The sequence below is a fragment of the Equus caballus genome, chromosome 1 (genome assembly GCF_041296265.1).
Source record: "Equus caballus isolate H_3958 breed thoroughbred chromosome 1, TB-T2T, whole genome shotgun sequence".
Classification (NCBI taxonomy): domain Eukaryota; kingdom Metazoa; phylum Chordata; class Mammalia; order Perissodactyla; family Equidae; genus Equus; species Equus caballus.
Window position 1 is genome coordinate 147608739 of NC_091684.1, and position 17852 is coordinate 147626590.

Below are 17852 nucleotides of genomic sequence, written 5' to 3' on the forward strand. Positions count from 1 at the left end.
GGAAAATCTGGCTAGACTTTCCCTGGCCCAGTTGGGAGAAGAGTAGGTCACACTCATCTGTAGCCATGCCTGGTCTCTGGCAGTAATTCAAGTGGCCTTTGGGGAAGACTGATCTGGGAGTGGTAATTAATAAAGGAAGCAACTGTAATGATAGACACCAGAGAAAAGCTGGATGAGAAAGAAGAAACTAATTAAAATAGGAAGAATTAATACGACTCAGTGATTGAATAGTGTGTGCGTTAAGGGTCTAATGAGTCAAGATTTCAAATCTAAGGCATTTTTGAGAGCAGGACCAGTACTGCCATTCATCTCGTGAGGACAACTGGGAGAGAACACTTTCCTTACAGATCAGAAAACAACGTTTAGCAAATATTTACGCAAGCAGTATCTTGGCAGGTGTTCTCGTAATGCGTTTAACGTTTTTTTTAGTTATAGGCATCCATATGTCAGAATTAGGAGTTAAAACAGACACAAGCAAAATCGTTTCTTGGAAACAAATTTGGCAAAATTAGCCAGTTATTAAAAGAATCTGACTCTACTACTACTTCTCGTCTGGTTTAAGTCTTCGCCCCTCTGGCACACTATTTCTTTTTAATGGCGCCTCTCTTCCCCGACCTTCATTACTTTCCAAGCCTGCGGAGAACACGCAGGGAGGCTCCGGGACTCCCTTCTCCACTCCTTCAGATTCGCCCCGATGTCGGGAACGCAGCCCTGCGAGCCGGCGGGCGCCCGGAGCCCAGCGGGTCCGCATCGAGCCCTCGGCCGCGGCCTGAGCGTGGCCGGGCGCCGCGGCCTTCGAAGGCCTGCCGCGCGGCGCACATGCCTGCGCCCGCCTCCCGCGTCGGCGAGAAGAAAGGGAGCCCGGACGCGCCGAGGCTGACCCGGAGCCTACCCATGAGGCAGCGCGCGCCTTCACGCCCGCTCCCCCTTCCCCGGCTCGGCTGCCTGCTCCGCAATGGGAGCCGCCGCCGCCGCCGCCGTGTAGCTTTCCGTGCTCCTCCTTTTCCTCCTCCTCTTTCTCCTCCTCCTCAGGGCCCCAGTCAGGCCGATCCGCTCCGCTCACGGTAAGCGCCCCCCGCCCCCGCCCGCCCCGCGCGGCAGCAGGCAGAGGCCCTCCCGCGCGGCCTGCGCCGCCTCACTCCGGGGGCGCTGGGTTGGGGGTGTCGAGGCCGGCGCGGGTCGCCGAGAGCGCCCAGGGCGCGGGGGAGGGGACCGGCTGCGCGGCGGCCGCCGGCCCGCCATCTTGCGTCGGCCCCGGCGGGGGAGGGATCCCGGCGCGACGCGGCCGCGGCTCGGGGCTGCAGGCCGGGGTCGGGCAGGCCGCCGCCGGCGCCGGCGTCTCCTCCTTCGCCGCCTCCACCTCACCTCCCGGGGCCCGCGGGCCTGTTTGCCCCCGCGGGGTTTGGCTTTTCTCTGGAGGCGGCTCCCTTTGGCCTGCCGTACATTTTGTGCTGCTGTTTGGCGGGGCCCGACGCTCCTCACAGCGGCCCTCCCGGGTCTCTCCAGCTGTGGGCGAGGAGAGCCAGGGGGCTTCCGAGCCTTCAGGCATCGGGCACCCCAGGGCCCAGGTGACCAGTCACTGCACCCTCACACCCTGGCTCTTGGCGGAGGCACTGGCCCGCTCCGCCACGGCAGCCCCGTTATTGTCTCCGGGAGAAGGGCCCTGGGAGAAGCGTGGACTTGGAGCCGCGATTCTCTGAGCGAGCTTTCAGGTCTCCCTGGACAAGGCGGAAAGAATGATCTCACTCTGGGGTTTGATCCTGCTCTGGAGATGGAAGGACTTCCTCCCGACTTAGCTCCAGTGTGAACGCGTTTAGGGAGGAGAAACGTCAAAACGAACCCGCTTCTGCGAGCACGGGAGAGCTTCGTCCGAGGGGTTCTCTTTGTTTGCAAAGATCTGTCGGTTTTAGAAAAATTCTGTGAACTGAAAGTTCATTTATTTATTACTTCCAGGTTCGAACTGTGGCTTAAGCATTCGACGTCTTTAGTGCCGTTAAACGTAAAATTGCAACCTAGGAGGAGAGCGTGAGAGGACAAAAGCCGCCCCTTAGCATTTGTGAGGTGTCCTGCGTCGGGGCATTGCTGCGCTAACGCCAGTGTCTCTAAGCAGAAACCTGGGCCTGCGAGGACGCCGGCTTGCTGGGGGCGTTGAGTTAGGGCGCTGTGCGCCTGGGGTTTTAAACCCTCGGTACAGATACCAGTGTAACTGGAGCTTGCGTTTGGATCTGTCATTGATACCGCCTGATTTGTACCTCATAACCCCGTCTGTAGTGGTCTGTGTGGATAGAACTGTTTTGAAGGGGAGATCAGAAGCTCAGGGAGAGGTCTTTAATGAGGTCGTGGCTAGGAAGTGATGGAGCCATTTCTAGAACCTTAGGTCTTCTGATTCCTCGTTCAGTGCTCAGTTCACTATATTATTTAATTTTTTGTGAGAATGGAGTGAGGAGAAGAGGCAAGGAGGCTCACCTTGGAAATTTAAGGAATACTATTCAAAGGCTGCTTCTTTTACATTCTTTTTATTTTATTTTTAGCTGTGGGAGATTTGCCCTGAGCTAACAGCTGTTGCCAATCTTCCTCTTTTTGTATGTGAGCCGCCACCACAGCATGGCCACTGACAAGTGGCGTTGCTCTGCCGCTCAAACCGAACCCTGGCGCAGAGGGCACTGAACTTAACCACTAGGTCACCCGGGCTGGCCCTACATTTTTATTTTTAAGAGTTCGTTTCTTAACTTTTCAAGTTTTTATTTGTTTTCATGTTTTTCCCCCCAAAGTATTGAAAAATTGACAAATAGCACATTTGAACACTCATACCTGCCACCTATTTTTAATAGTTGTTACCATTTTGCCACATTTGCTTTACCTACCTATCTCATGCTCTTTTTGGTGAACATTTTCCAAGCTTGTAGGTAATATGACAGTTCACACCTATCTACTGTATGTGTGTCAGTATGTATGTTATAAGATTAAGGCCAATTTTCTGCGTACCATAATCACACTTAAGAATAATCCCTACAATCTAATATATGTCTGTAGTATGTATTCACATTTTCCCATTGTCCTCAAAATGTCCTTTTCAATCGTTTATTTTGGAACCAGTGCATATAAATGGAATCATGCATTACATTTGTTTGTATTAGTTTTTAAAAAAATTTAGTATAGTTCCCTCTTTTTTTGTTGTTGATAACATTGACCTGTTAGAGAGACCAGGCCAGTAGTCTTAAAGAATAGCCCACATTCTGTATTTTACTGACAGTTTCCTCCTCATGGGGTTTAAATTCAACCCTCTATCCCCTATATTTTCTGTAAACTTGAAGTTAGATCTAAAGGCTTGAGTAGATCAGGCTTGATATGTTTGGCAAGAATACTTCGTAAGTCATGCAGTGTAATTCATATTAGATAGCACCAGAAGACCATAAAGTAGGGTTATCCTATTAGTAATCCCAAATTTGATCTCTTGGATAAGGTGGTGACAGACTATTTTTCCATTGTAACTATTTCCCTTTGCAATTAACAGGTAATCTGTGGGGTGATATTTTGGCATTGGTATTTGGTGTGAATTTACCTGCAGTAGTCTGATAAAGACATAGCTGGGAGCAGTCATGTAGAAATGAGTGTTTGGGGGTGAAAGGGGAGGGGTAGCATTAACTCACCTAGTTTGGGGAACTTGGAATTGCTGCTACCAGTTGGCATCAGAGTCTGTGGTGGCTAGGGGAGAGAGGCAGAAAGTAGATGTCAGAAAGACTGCCTCCTTTGAAAGTTTGCTTAGGGCCCTTGTAGCAGTAATGAGCTGTGATAAATTGAAAAGTTTTGAGGTCATTTGTTACTGGAAGACAGCAAATCTCGGCATTCCTACTTCAACCCTCAACCCGTTCTTTCCAGTTAGGCTATCTAGTCCTCGTTAGGCTTCTTCACTCCAGTGTTTTACTCGTCAGCATTGGCTTTTTTAGAGGGGGGGAGGAGGGCGAAAGAAAGGAATAATGTTGTACCCTTCTGTTCCACACTTGTTTTCTTTATTCAAGACAACATTTAAAACTAAACCAAGATTTTTTTTTCTATACGAGTTGGGCAGGGGATATACCTAAATGGAATAGCAATTTTTGTAGCTAGAAAGTAGACTGTAGTTTTAGGTGCCAGGAAATTGTAGATTATTGATGACGTATTTTGTTATTTCAAAAGTAACTTTTGAAAGATGAGAAATATTTATGACATTCACTAATTAAATATATAATCCTGAATAGTTTATGTTTTGAGTCCTTCAGAGAACTCAAAAATATTTGATTATGTTATGTAATGCTATAATGCAATGTTACTGCAATAAAAAAAATTTTATTTTTCAGTCAGGTTGTTTTAAAGAAATAATGACTTGGTTTACTTGGTAACGTGTCAAAAATGTGTAATTTTTATTCATTTCTGCAAACCAGTTTTTTAAAGAATTCTTTTAACTCTCAGAATACCAGGAAAAATAGTTATCACTATTTACCATCTAGACTGAAAGGAAGCATTTCATTTTATTTTATTGTATTTTAAATTATTTTATATAATTTTATATCATTATATAATTTATAATTTATAATTTACAGGAGAATAAAGAGATAGTGTAACACAACTTATTAGAGCTTTTAATAAGATTAAACAGCATATCTCTTTGTATACACTCTTTGTATGCTCTTTGTATATACAGAAAAATGAAAAACAAAAAATATATCTCATGCATCTAATTACATACCACGCCTACAGTGAATATGCATCATGTTTGAATGCTCTTGGCAAACGTTCTTATTACAATTGTAGTACACTTTTTTTTTTTTTTAAAGTTTTTGTATCTACACGAAGAACAGCTTCCTTTATTCTTCCCACTGTGAGACCTGTGCAAAGGAATATTGTGGTTAGAGGGAAGATAAAATTCTCTTCCTAGTTCTTGCAAGTTCTTGTCCTATTTGCATGAGGAATATTCTTGGTAACTTACGGTTTTGTAATTAAAGCTTTCCCCATACAATCAAAGTGTTTTCTGTGCTAATTGCAATCCTAGACCATCATCTTCAAGTCATTCTTTTGCACATGTAGGTACTGACTTCTTAATGAGTGTATCTACCCTTCCTTTAGTCTTTTCGTAGTACAGCTTTCTTGAGGTTAGTTTATGTAGGGGTTTTTGAATTCACTGATGCTTGAGGATGCATTGAGCTGAGAAGAGTAACTAGTTTTTCTCAGGTCAGTAAGAGTCATCGAATCTTTGAAATCCGGATATGTGCAGTTGACTTCTCTTGCTTTCTATTTGTGAAAATTCACAGAAGTTCAACCCTTTTCTTCCTGATATTGCCAACTAAGGAAAATTTCTTACTGGACAATACTAAGTCAATTCTCAACTTATAAAAAATTTCTCACAAGTTGTGTTTCTGACAGTTTTTAAATTCTATTGTCAGTTCTTGTAATACACTTGGTTCTGCTCTCACCCCTTTTCTGAATCTATGTGTTTCTGCATCTTCCAAGCTTAGGATGTTTCTCTGTCACAAGTTGCCCATATTTTTATTCTATATTTTCCAAGTTGTGGAGGTATATGTATAGGTACCTGAAATGGACAACATTGTGTGAATGCGACTAACTGCTCATCAGCTGTCACACATGAACCTCAAACATATTCCTCTTGTAAAGACTGATTTGAGATTTCAAATACTTCCCTACTAGGTTGTACCTTATGTTTCCTTTTGGGTCTTCTTTTTGCATGTGCATCATCAAATGCAATACTTGAAGAATCTTTTGAAAATTTGATGGTTGATAATTTTCTTGAAGGGAGGAGAGCTGTCTTCTTTGCTTCATAATTGTAAGATATTTTTAGTTTTAGATTTGTGGACACCAATTAGAATAATTAATCCAGTGAGTTTAAAAAATTTCCACATCATCTCTTTCCTTCTGGTCACCGTTCTGTATGCTTGCATTCAACACTTGTCTGCTTATGAACTATATCAAGTTAAACTTTAGCACACAGACATGAAAGATGGAAGAATACTGTCACATGTCCTTTTAGCAAGAGAATGGTCTACATTCTTGTAAAAATATTGCATGATGAAATCCTTTCTGCCAAATGAGAATACCGTATTTCCTTTTAGTTTTTCGAAATATATTGTTCACTCATTCATTGTTGAGTTTGAGAAAATTTATCTAGAATATCTGATCTGAAGACTCAGTCTGAATTTCGCTGTCATCCTTAGAGTCAGAAGTGCTTGCTCTCTGTCTTTGCATTCATCTGATAATTGTGAAATGTCTCTTCTGTCAGTTTTCTTCTGTTCCATTATGAGCAGAAAATAAAAACTTCTGAGTTCTTAAGCTATTCAGTGAAAACTAAAAGCAGATGAAGAGGATCAGGATATGCCACCCTAAAATATGCCACTTTGACATGGGACTATTTTTAGCAAAAGGCAATTGAGAATCAACAGATAGAGGAAGAGTTTTCTACCCTGCCATTATCTGCCTGGAAGCAGGGCATACGTTTCCTTTGTGAAGGTATTTCCCCTCGTACCAGGAAGGGAAGAGTGACACCTGAGATGAAGAGTTGGCAGGGAGTTGAGTTTGCATAAACAGACCTAACTAAAATAACCTTTATCTTCTATTAGTTCTCCCATATATTTCCTAGTTACTTTCCCATGATATATTGTCTCTCAAAGCCCAAATCCCCTTTGTTAAAATGGTATATAAGCCCTTGAGTCTGTCCACTTCTTTGAGTTTTACTTCTTTTCTGTGAACTCCTGTGTATGTAAATATTAATAAAAATTGGGTGCTTTTTCTCCTGTTAATCTGTCATTTGTTAGTTTAATTCACAGGCCCCTAGCTACTGCAACCTAAAAGGGTAGAAGTAAAGTTTTTCCTTCCTGACACAGACTACAAAGATGATGTCTTCAGTTGTTTATACCTTTTTGAAGTTTGATGTAATATTTTGTGTGAAACAATAAGAAAACTGAAGGAAAGATAAAAATGAAGGATAATGCATTAGTGATGATTTGTTTTACTCTTGCAATATCCTTCTTGACAATTAAATCATTGTTCTGTTATCTTATTATTTTAGTTGTTTTTAAAGCACAGTTGGGAGTAGTTGATGAACAATGATGAAATAACACCTAGGATGATGAAATTAGCAAAATGTTTCAAGATGTGAGAAAAATAAATCACCAAGATCCCATAATGTATCTTAGATTTATAAAGAATTCTATAGACTCATGTAATTGTAGGATAGAATGAATTTTGTTCTATTTAAAAGTAATAAATACATTTTCCTGTTGTTACTTGAAGATCTCTAGGAAACAATGAATCATAAAACATCAGTCTTTACAACTGAAACTGCTCAAGCAGGAAAATCAAAAACTGACATTGGGGGCCAGCCCGGTGGCGCAGCGGTTAAGTTCGAACGTTCTGCTTCAGGGGCCTGGGGTTTGCCAGTTCGGATCTTGGGTGCAGACATGGCACCGCTTGGCAAGCCATGCTGTGGTAGGCGTCCCACATATAGAGGAAGATGGGCACGAATGTTAGCTCAGGGCCAGTCTTCCTCAGCAAAAAGAGGAGGATTGGCAGCAGATGTTAGCTCAGGGCTAATCTTCCTCAAAAAAAAAAACCACCATTAAAATTGTTACTATGGACCCTGATAGTATATTGAAGGTTAGTGGTTAATCTGGTCAGTTAGATATAGAGCTCTACCCCTTTCTGACACACGCATTAAACCTGCCTGCTTCTCCTACTACAGAGAGGTTTTTCAACCTTTTGCACTACATCGCTAATGAATGCTTGTAGTAGTTAGAAAGTTATTCCTTCAGGTTTTTGTTCTAAAATAATTTTGTTACCATTTTTTTCCCTCTTCCTTCCAAACTTTACCTTCAGATATCCTCCATAGTTAAAAATGATTAACTGGAACCCTGGAGGATCAGGGTGCAATATTTAGGGTTGTTGGTGAACTGGATTAAATAAAAAATATTTTTTATTTCTATCATTTTTATTGCAAACATTTCTGCTTTTCTAGTTTAGTACACCATGATGAATGCAGTGTGATTTTTGGAATGATGTACGTTTTGCTTCTTTGCATTTTTAAACACAATGCCTTATACATAATTACTGCTCAGTAAATGCTTTTTCTTACTGTTGTACTCATCGCTTGATTATTTTCTAACAGTTTAAAATTATTACTTTAGGGGCCGGCTCCGTGGCCGAGTGGTTAAGTTCGCACGCTCTGCTGCGGTGGCCCAGGGTTGGGATCCTGGGCGCAGACATGGCACTGCTTGTCAGGCCAGTTGAGGTGGCGTCCCACATCCCACAACTAGAAGGATGTGCAGCTAAGATATACAACTGTGTACGGGGGGGGTTTGGGGAGATAAAGGAGAAAAAAAAATTATTACTTTACTCTGGATTATATACAAAATTTTTGGCCAGCTAATATGGCCAGTATAGTAATTTGGCCCTCTTTGTTAAACAAAGGCTTTGACTTGGTTTCTCTAGTGTAGTAGTTCTCTAAGAGTGGTCTGGGGACTTTAGACGCTTTCAAGTCTTCACAGGGTCCTCTCTTTACCACCTACCTATCTTATGAGTCTGGATTTTCCTCACTTCAACACCGCAATATAGTGCAACAGATTGGATGAAGAAGCAGATAAGAGAGTCCTGTCTTTATTTAGACAGATATTAATGAAATTTGCAAAAATGTAAAACAATGCCACTCCTCTCAATTTTTTTTGGAAAGTATAGTTGTTTTTAATAAAGATATTTATATCAATATGCAGTGGGTTTATTGTAGTCATTGTTAAGCAAATTAATATATAGTAAATTTCTCAGGTTGAGGTTTGTGGACTGACAGGTGAAGATTCCATCCTTAGAAGTTAATCAACCACACTTTTTTTTGGCTGGGTTTGGGATTTCTTCAGCATGGCCACTGCCTGAATGCTTTTCAGTTGAGGGCTGTTAGCTAAAGCAAAGATCATTAGTCTATGAAATAATTTCCTTGCTTCTAGGCTCCATTCCTGTGTGTTCCTTATTTTGTGGGTAATTGTTACCTTTGGCACATTTGAGAAGCAAGACCTGGAGGGCCAGCCTAGGAGGGGTCTGGGAGTTTCAGGTATATCCAAATCCCTATCTCCTGCTTTGTTTACTCACTCATTTTGCTTTTCCTATTCAAGGTTTACAGTTATCTGGCTTTCAACCATACAGGATTACTGGCTGCTGATAAAAAGGCCCTCATAAACAAAATACAACATGGAAATGACTTTATTAAGTTCCTTGGGGAAAAATAAGTAATAGATCTCCCAACTTTATTGAATAGAAAAAAGTAAATAAGAAAATTGGCCCTACTTTTTTGACAGTACATTGTTAGTGGTTTTGCTCATTTAAGAAGTTATAACACGAGATATCTTTTTAATCTTTCTTTTATTGTAGTGTTTCAGAGATTATAAGGTGTATTCACAGTTATCGTATTTCATCCTGAAAGTAAATACTCCTTTGAGATGGGTGGTATTATCATCTATCCTTTACAGATGAGGAAACTGAGTCTCAGAAAAAGATCATCTCATTCATTGTAATACTGGGTACTGGGTGCTGTATATTCATTTTGTAAGATGTGATGCCTTGGTCTTCCCTCACTTCACCCTCAGCTTTTCTATCTCAGGGTTACTCTTCTCTTGGGCTGGACATCTCAGGACTAGCCTTGCAGCCTGGCAGCACCAACCATGGGTGCTCCTATGCCAGCTCCTAGAGCATTTGGCCTATTCTGCGCACCTCACTGTACCCTGGAAGCTTCTAGCACTAGGATAACCCAGTTCTGCATGGGTTGGTGGAGAGTTACTGAAGAGTTTAGAATTGATAAGTGACACAATGAAAGCATTATTTTAGAAAATTGTTAATATGGTGGTTCTATTGAATGGACCAAAGCAGATAGATCTGGATGCTGAGAGATCGAGTACAAAGTGAATCTTATAAAGTAAATCTATTACTATAGGTATGAAGTTCTAAGGGCCTGAATAAGTACCTAGGGAGTGGAAAGGCAAGGGTGGTTGTGGGAGATATTTTGAAGGAAGACTCTATAGGACTGGGGAGTTGATTAGATATGATGAATAAAAGAGGGAGACATTGAAAAAAATTCCAAGGACTCAAGATCAGAAGGATAACAGTTTCATTGGTAGAAAAAGAGAAGTGCAAGGGTAGAACTAATTTTTATAAATTGGGGTAAGATTGACCTAACATAAAACTCACCATTTTAAGCATTTTAAAGTGTACACTTCAGTGACATTTAGTACATGCACAATGTTGTACAGCCAGCAATCTCATCCCAGAATATTTTCAGCTTCTCAAGAGGAAACCCATTACCCATTAAGCAGCCTCTCTCTATTCTCCCCTCCCCCCAGCTCTTGGCAACCACTAATCTGCTTTCTGTCTCTCTGGATTTGCCTATTCTGGACATTTCATGTAAATGGAATCATACAATATGTGACTGACTTCTTTGACTTAGCATAAATGTTTTCAAGATATATCTGTATTGTAGCACATATCATGACTTCATTTTTTTTTATTGCTGAATGATATTCCATTGTGTGAATATACCACATTTTGTTGATCCATTTATCACTTGATGAACATTGGCTTATTTCCACTTTTTGGCTATTATGAATAATACTATAGAGCTAATTCTTGAGGGGAAATTTTGTTCAGTTCGGGAAATACTGAATTTGAGGTGCGTTTAGGTATCCAGATAGCAGTTTTCAGCAGTTAAGAGATGAAGGACTGGACTATAGTTGAGAAGTCAGGGTTGGACGTCAATATTTGATGATTTTATGGATTGCTACTGAGAACTGACAGCTAAGACTGCAATTTATTAGATCTGTCTTTTAGGGAACAATTTGTGTAGGGCTGAGGTCTAAACTTTATGGAAAATCTGATTTTACATTATTTAAGGAGAAAGAGAATATGGGTGAAGAGTTAAAAGGGAGGAGGTGGGTAGATAATCAGTCAGTCGGTATGCAGAAAATTATTGAGGAGGATATTTCAAGAAATTGGGTTAATAGATGGAAGATAAGGAAAATGAAAGTAAAGGAAGGGTAGGTTGATCTGGCTATTGGGAGGGTTATTGGGATCTTCAGATGGATAGCTTCAGAATACTGTGCAGTAGAAAATGTGGTAGCTGCCCTACTGTGCTCAGCTCAGTTTTGACTGACAGAGTGGGTAGTAATAACTAGAGCAAATGATCAGGACCAGCTGGGAGTTTTACTTCGATGAGGAGGTGGTGCAAAGAGAGCTTCCAAATACCTTGTTGCGAAGAAGAAGTGTTCTTGTACATAGAAGCTTTTGATGACTGTTGGTTTAGACTGATTTGCAGATTTGAGCAGTCTACTGAAGCACAGCCTTTCTACTAACTAATGTTAAAAAATTTGGTGTTAAGAAAATTGTCAAAATTCTAAAAAGTTGGTTTATCATGATGATTGATATTTGAGATGTTTGCTCTGAATCAGTGTCTGTGATGTACATCTTGATATCGTTGGGAGTGCTGAGTTAAACTATCAAACAGATTTATTAATTAAAATGCAATTTATGTTTAAAACTATCAACTATTACTTTTTCTCCAGGAATTTGCTTACTTTGAATAAACTCAAGATTTTCATCTTCAGTATTGAGCTTCAACCCAACTGCTTCGTTCATTATTATACTCGAATGTTTCTAGAGAATATTTGAATATAGTAGATTGATTGCCAAAATATTTTATTCATAATTCCAAAATGAAGTTTCATAATTCAACATTCTCAATTAGGACAATTTTTTTTTTTTTTACTGAAATAATAACAAATCTGCCTTGCCTTTCACTCTAGACAAAAATTAACATACCTCTACTAGATGAATATGTTTACAATATTAGGGTTGGGAGGATGGGGATCTTGAAAGTGACCATTTTCAATTACATAATGCTTGAATTTTTTCATAATTTTCATTGATGATCTTTCACATCTCAAGTTTACCTCATTTTCTGATTTTTTTTTTTTTTTTTGAGGAAGATTAGCTCTGAGCTAACTGCTGCCAATCCTCCTCTTTTTGCTGAGGAAGACTGGCCCTGAGCTAACATCCGTGCCCATGTCCCTCTACTTTATATGTGGGATGCCTACCACAGCATGGCTTGCCAAGCGGTGCCGTGTCCGAACCTGGGATCCAAACGGTGAACCCCGGGCCCCTGAGAATAACGTGCAAACTTAACCACTGTGCCACCTGGCCGGCCCCTGCTTTTCTGATATTTTAACTGCTAATTGTTTTGTACTTATATTTAGATGAAATCGGCCTCTCTGTAATTTTGGTCTTGTTCCTGGTAAGGACAAATAGCATGGGACTGAAATCTCTGGCCTTTGAAGTACCTGGGTTTGAATCCTTCCTTTACCGCTTAGTTGTAGTACTTTGGGCAAGGTACTTAACCTCTAGAATTCAGTTGCCACAGCTGTAAAGTGGGGATAATAATAGTGTCTATCTCATAGAGTTTTTTGAGGATTAGATGAAATAATGTATGCATTTAATTAATGTTAGCTAATGGTAATGATAATTATTATAGATAATATAATTTATAATTATAATATCTTACAGTAGTATGTAATGAATTAGGTAGTTATTTTGAAGCTCAACACCAGGAATTAAATTCTCTAGGTTACTCAAAACAAGTAAATATTACTACTATTGTTATTGTTGTTAGCACTTGAGCCAGAAAGAACAAGTCACCCACTTTCCTTCTTTCTCATGGCAAATTTTAAAATATCTGTAACAGCTTTCACTTCTACCATCCCTGCCCCACCATCTCATGTTTCCTAGGTTAATTATCTTTAGTTCTTTGACCTAGACAAAGCTCTGATTCTGATTCCTTGTGGTGGATATCTATTTTTGCTACCCAACATCTGTTCACCCTTACCTTGGTAACAGATGTCTTGATTTTCCTTTGGGGAACCATCCCCTCCTCCAGTCTTTATTTTGTGTTCTTTTTGGTTGGGTCTCTACTTTTGGTACCAGGGGGAGCATATGATCTGGGACTAAACCTGTCACAATCCCTTAACAGTAGGGATTGGCTTAGGGAAGGGCGTATGACTTCAGTCAAACCAATTAACTCCAGTCAGAACTGGTGCTCTTATCATTGTCCTGGACTTCAATCTTGGAAGGTGTTAAGTTGGAGCTGCTACAGTCATTCACAATGGGAGACCCCTTCTGAGGATAGAATCAACATAGAGGAAGTGAAGCTCAGGAATGGAGAGAGAAAAATCGAGTTCACATATCATTGTTTAAATTGTGCCTGTAGCTATTTCTGTAAGTGAGCCAATACATTCTCTTTTGCATAAGCCAGTTTGAGTTGGGTTTTCTGTTACTCATAGTTGAAACAGTCGTAGCCAATACACAGTATTCCAAGTGGGGATTGATTAGGACAGAATAGAATAAAACCGCCATCTCTTTGATTTTATACTCAAATTCTGTTATTTTGACGCTGTATCACAAATCTGATCCTATCAGTTCTTGCTTAAAATCTCCTTAGTGGCTTTCCACTGCTCTTAGGATAAGGAGAAAATTCTTTAGCATGTTCTACAACGTGCTGCATTGTTTGACTCCTATCTTACTTCCTACAATATACCCCCTTGCTTCTTTTCCAGTCACACTGGTTTCTTTTCAGTTTCTTGTATTTGCTGTGCCATAGATCTTTTGCGCATGCTGTTTCTTCTGCCTGGAATGCTCTCTTCTCTCTCCTGTTTGCCTAGTTAACTTCAACTCATTCTTCAAATAACAACGTAATCATTGCTTTCTTAGGGAAGCCAGTTTTCATTGTTAACTAGACCTAATTTTCCTTTCTCTGAATTTAAATTCCATACCCATAGGCTTCATAGCACTTAACCATTGTCAGTTTACATCTCTTTTATGAGTGTTTGTCCCTGTCTAGACTATAAGCTTCATGAGTGCAAGACCTGTGTCTTAATTTTTGATCATCATTGTATTCCTGCCTGGCAATATCTGGCACATAGTACATGTTTAATAAATATACTTTTTCAATGAATGACCTTCTGACTTGCTAGATCTGTGGTAACCAAAACTGATAAGTAGTACATCTTCAATTTATATTTTTGTAAATTTTGTTTTTTGAGCAAATACAAAACTTATTTTGTGCTATAGTTTACTATTCATTCTAGCTTGTGAAGTTCTTTTGAAAGCCTCATTTGTTATTTAATGTGCATTATACTATTTACTCATCTATAAATTTAATCTGCACATAGTATGGTCTTTATCCAAATCCTTGTTATGGATATGGCCCTTTATACGGTAAGACATATAAGGCATTGGGATGCATTTGTTATCCCTGAACCATTACCCTATCTGTGTCTTTAATCACTCTTATTATCTATTGCATCACATACCAAACTGATGAGTGGGATTGGGGGTAGGGGAGGGGAGGGAATAAGCATTCATACTCTTTACTCACACACTTCTGTATATTTGAAGCATGTTCAGTGAACATTTTTACTTAAAAAAACTAATGAAAACATCTTTTCTTTAAGGATTAATGTATATGTCTTTTCCATGGTGGGGCATTTCCATATCCCCCAGCTAGATCTGATTGTTTTTTCCCCAACCCCTGACCTACAGATTCTTAGCCTTTTTGGTTCATAGATCCTTGTGAGAATTTGATGCTCCCATAAAAAGTACAAGTTGTGCACATTTTGCATATTTCTTATTTCTGTGGTTCCCCCAATGCCTTATCAAGAACCTCTGCTATAGCACTTTTAGTATTTATTATTACACCTACCATGCCCTGTTTTGTATGATATTTCTGTATTTATCATAATCGCCCTACCAGATAGCTTCTTGAAGTAGGGACTTTTTTCATCTTCTATGCAGCACTGAAGACTGTGCCTTGCATTAGATAGGAAATGATTAAGTGTATTATTTTTTTTAAGTCTTAATTGTTTATGTTATGAAGTATTTTCATTGTCTTTAGAATATCCTGATTGACCTTACTAACTTGGAGAATTGTTTTGGCTTGTAGTGGAGGAAAAAAAAACCTTTTTCTTTATCCTCTTGGGTTAAGTACCTGGGACCTGCAAATTAAACTGATAAAAAGACAGATTAAAATAGGTATGCAAATTTTATTTGATGTTAACATTTAAATTTTTATCTTTATGGAGGTCTTCATAGAGAAAAAAAGACAAAAGAGGTGGTTAGATGTGGGGGCTTATACCATTTTAACAAAGGGTGGTTAATTTGTGAAGTGGCAAGACAAAGGAAAAGGGATTTGGTCTTCTAGGAGTGGTAAATAGAGGAAAGGTAAATATATAGGGGAAACTAATGGAAGATAAGGGTTATTTTAGTCAGGTTTGTTTGTGCAGACCCATTTTGGTGCCGACCTGTTTCCAGTGATAATGGTAGTTTTTCCTATTCCTGGTATGGAAGAGGGAAATTTATGTCCTGCTTTTAGACAGATAGGGAAGGCAGAGAGCTCTTTCTGTTTCTTCCACTTCTTAATTCCCTTTAGCCCAAAACAATCCTTATGCCAAAGTGGCATATTTTGGGGTGGCATATTCTGATCCCCTTCAGACTTTAAGGAATCCATCTGGATTTCTCCTAATTTCCGTGAATAAAAGTGGTAATTCTTTGATTCTCCACCTTCGGAGAATGAAGTTTTTTCTCCAGGTTAGGAGGTGGATAGCAGAAGCTGGTCTAATTGCTCTTTGGGCCTTATTCTTGGAAACAGCCAGGTCAGCTTCTTTCAAGACCTGGATTTCCTCTCCTAGTTCTGATCTCGTTTGTAGGCTGCTGCTTTCAAGGCTGAGTCCCAAGGCTTCCCCTTCTCTGTTTGCCTGTTCACTGTGAAGATTCCTGAATGTATAATCTTTTAAAAGTGACATTTGAAATTTTTGGTTTACTTGAAAAATTAAACTATCTATATCCATATTCTCCCTTGTTAGGTCCTTTTCTCATTTTCTTGGAATGACCATTTTCAGAAGGCAGAGTTTTACTTAAAATAACAATTAGAGTGTTTCAGAAATTGGGTGAGATTTGATGTGACATCTAAAGTTTTTATGATCACCTAGTATTTTGTCTGCAATACTTTAGCTGCTAGTGATGAGGTGTTTCTAACAGTGCATTTTATGTGGTTGGAATGTGCCCTTCTTGAGAATAAGTCTGTGGTTTTTAACGATAACAACTGGACTGATTCTAAAAAGGATGGATACTTAGTTTTCTAACAATAAAGCATTAAGAAAATAGGCATAAAAAGAAGAAATACTGTTTTGAAATTTCATCTGTTTAATGTTTGTAAATAAAAATTTTTAATAATTTCTTTATGAAAGTTCATATTTAAATACCTGAATTTTATGAAATCAAATTTTAGTTGTGGGTCTCTCTTTCCATTATATATGGGTTTATTGCTTATGATTTAAGGTTTCTATTTGTGTGATTTGTCTTAAAGTGCCAAAGTAGATATCATTCTCTGCTTTTCTAATCCTGTTACAGTTAATTTCCATGATGGAATCAGTAGATGATGGATATAAAGATGGTATAGAACAGTTTTTTAAATGATTCTTCTTCCTCAAAAGATCGTGTATATTTTTAAGATAATGAAAATTAAATTTAAATTAATTTTTGAGTATCTCCTTGGAACAGTTGGAAATTCTTGAGAGGTTACAAAACCTGGGTTGGAAATAGCAGGTTGTTACTCATAGTTAAGAACCCACTTTGAATCCTTTAAGCTCTATTCCTTTGGAATTAGAATTCTAAAATTATAGACTCCATTGCAGCATGCCATTAGTGACAAAAACTAAAGAATTGTTTATAAAATGGAATAGAACATAAACCAAAGCTTTCAAGTCTGTGGAATGATTTGAATGCCTGATTTTTTTTTGAAATTTGTGAGAGGGAAAAGTGACAGATCAAACTTTTATGAAGTGTTCCAATGACCCTGTGTCATCCAAATCATTCCACTGAAAAACTCTTCCAAGTATATAAAATTGTTAAAGGTTTAGTGTTGCTTACAGCTAGCATGTTAATCTTAGACTAAATTTATGAGCGAGTTGAACTTGATTTAAGTATATGCTTTACTTATTTTGAACATAAATTTTCATTATTTGGAATGATTATATTAATTTTTATTTTATATTTTCCCTTTTATATTAAATTAATCGTATCTGGTTTTGGTGTTGCCAACTTCTTTTTTTTTTTTTTTTTAAACTGGAGAACTTATTTATTTATTTATTTATTTATTTATTTGAGGAAGATTAGCTCTGTGCTAACATCTGCCGCCAATCCTCCTCTTTTTGCTGAGGAAGACTGGCTCTGAGCTAACATCCATGCCTGTCTTCCTCTACTTTATATGTGGGATGCCTACCACAGCATGGTTTGCCCAGCGGTGCCATGTCCGCACCCGGGATCTGAACCGGCGGACCCCGGGCCACTGAAGCAGAACGTGTGCACTTAACTGCTGTACCACTGGGTTGGCCCCAATGTTGCCAACATCTTAGTTAGGAATGCAATCCCCAATTAAAACTTTATTTTTATGATGAGAAGAAAAAACAAAGATTAACTTTCTAATGTGGTTTCTTGGATTGTTTTATTGAATAACTAACTTTTGGGGTCTGGGGAGATGGAAAATTTAACCATTCACCATATTCCTCACATTCACTTTTGTATTCACTTTTGTATTCGCCTACTCCTTTTTAAAAAGGATGTTTTTTTAGAAGTTAAAATACAGGTATGCATGTAGAATGAAATTTTTTTTTTAGTGGAAATGGTATAAGACACTTTATCCAAATGTAAATTTTTATATGTTGGTATTTTTGAATTAGCTACTTGTTTTATTCTATGAGATTAGTAGTATATAATTTAACAATGTT

The 17852-nt window shown here is 39.0% G+C and overlaps 1 protein-coding gene across 9 annotated transcripts in view; it reads left to right on the plus strand.

Annotated features, from left to right (window-relative positions):
* The first annotated feature begins 682 nt into the window (after positions 1 to 682).
* ZNF280D (zinc finger protein 280D) overlaps positions 683 to 17852 on the plus strand; it is a 117340-nt gene continuing 100170 nt past the window's right edge. For 2 of the 9 annotated variants that reach the window (XM_023616825.2, XM_070236119.1), the window contains exon 1: positions 828 to 1064. The gene's annotated coding sequence lies outside the window, so the exon portion shown is untranslated. Of the gene's footprint in view, positions 1065 to 17852 lie in introns of all 9 variants that reach the window. The other 7 variants (XM_070236128.1, XM_023616835.2, XM_070236100.1 and 4 more) reach the window with 7 other exon arrangements.